The following is a 1,363-nucleotide window of genomic DNA, read 5'->3' on the forward strand; positions in this document are numbered from 1 at the left end:
GACTTATATCTCCACTCTGAGGATCATGTAGTGCGAGAAACAAGGAGGAGCAGACGGGAATATGTTCTTCTAATGGTTGGCTATTTATTATTTGCAGCTTTCTGACTTGGAATGAATATAAGGACGCAAGAATGCCCATTTGGTGCTAATCACCATGCTATCATTGCTATGTAAACATACGCGCTGTGGTATCACAGATTATAGGCACGTTAGACACTCTCCCTAAATAATTATCCACTCTTGATACAATGCATACAGTGTATAATCAAGAATACATATTATTATGGACAGCCCTATGCTGAATGTTACATCACGGTGTATTGCTTATTTGACCCTCAAGGTGAAAATTAGTAGGTTGTGTTTCTTTAATAACTTGTCGTTGCCAAATGGACTTGTCATTCCAAATGGCAAGTGACTACTGTATAGCGCTTTATTTTTGAGGAGCTAAACTTTCGCTATTTTCACAGTTAGCATGAAACCACGAAATTAAGGATCTGCTAAAATTTCAATTGCCATTAAAGGTGTGGCACTAACATTGCAAATCCGCAAAAATTATTTCCGCGAAAAATTGATTTTTATCAATCCGCGAAATTTTAGCTCCGCGAAATTTTAGCTCCGCAAAATTAAAGTGCTATACGGTATGAAGCTTCTTCTTAAACATAGATGGCCAAAGAAGTCATATTTTGCTATGAAGAAGTCTTCCAACTTGCTTACAGCCCCATAAACGAGCTCATAATAATCTCTGTGACAGCCATTTTAAATCACATTGTCAATCCTCCCACACCTTGAATTAATTATTATCAGTGTTAATAGTGTGGGTGCCATGATGTACATGTACATGTAGCTGGCTACTATGCATGTACCTGTACAATACATGTACATGTATACATGTAGGTGTGTTGGATACTCTCCCTAATATTGTAGTAAGTTGAAATGATCATCTTAGTCCCAAGTATCATAAAACAAAAACTGAAACAAAACTCAGTAAATCATTAATACATATCACTAATTAATAATAACAATGCACACTAACATAATTATCACTATTAATGATAATAATAATAATAATAATAATAATAATAATAATGTACAACAACATTACAATATTATGTACTCTTGATATAATTGTCATCACAAAAAATGAATCTCTAAGTGTACACATACATGTAAATGTATCACCATTGTCACAATGGCATTAGGCAAAACAAAGTTAAACAAAAATGATATTCATGTTCATAATTACTGTTCAAAGAGCATGCCGACAACTTCTCCGGCTCCCCAGACCCCAAGTCCAACCATTGCACCAACACCTGCTCCTACTGGTCCGAATGCAGCACCACATAGAGCACCAGATGCAATATTT

The sequence above is a fragment of the Amphimedon queenslandica genome, unplaced genomic scaffold (assembly GCF_000090795.2).
Source record: "Amphimedon queenslandica unplaced genomic scaffold, v1.1 AMPQUscaffold_12551, whole genome shotgun sequence".
Classification (NCBI taxonomy): domain Eukaryota; kingdom Metazoa; phylum Porifera; class Demospongiae; order Haplosclerida; family Niphatidae; genus Amphimedon; species Amphimedon queenslandica.